Raw genomic sequence first — 532 nt, forward strand, 5'->3', positions numbered from 1 at the left:
TTCAGCTCATGGCTGTTTGTAGGACATGATGTGCACAAATTGGCTGCTGTGTTTGCCTACAAATACACAGTTAATGCATTTGGCAGTGATTGCCCGTGAAATGCTTTGGGACACTTTGAAGTTACATCAAAGGCAAAGATTATTACTATAAATGTTTACCAATATAGAAAAACCGAATTTCAAAAATGAAATAATCAATAATTAATGTAGTACTACTACTTGTGGAGTCCTGTAGCTCAGTGGTTAGAGCACTCGCCTTGAAAGCGAGACACCTGGGTTCAATTCCAGGCAGGGCGAAACCTTGGGCAAGTTTCCTTACTCCACACGACTAATAATAATCCCTCCAAAACAAAACAATAATAAATTGGTCATTTTCAATCCATGACTGTTTGTGGGACACTGCTGTGCACAATTGGCTGCCGCATTTCACCCACAAATATACGGTCAATTCACTTTACAGTCTATTCTGTGAAGTACTTTGAGACGTCAAGAATTAATAATTATTATTAATAATCCTATAATAATGTAATAA

General features: G+C 37.2%; 1 non-coding gene across 1 annotated transcript; it reads left to right on the forward strand.

The window, feature by feature from the left end:
• The first annotated feature begins 225 nt into the window (after window positions 1-225).
• On the forward strand, window positions 226-297 carry trnas-uga. Its single transcript has one exon. It is a non-coding gene; the product is annotated as a tRNA-Ser (tRNA).
• Window positions 298-532: the final 235 nt, after the last annotated feature.

This window comes from Callorhinchus milii, unplaced genomic scaffold (genome assembly GCF_018977255.1).
Source record: "Callorhinchus milii isolate IMCB2004 unplaced genomic scaffold, IMCB_Cmil_1.0 Scaffold1, whole genome shotgun sequence".
NCBI classification, from domain to species: Eukaryota; Metazoa; Chordata; class Chondrichthyes; order Chimaeriformes; family Callorhinchidae; genus Callorhinchus; species Callorhinchus milii.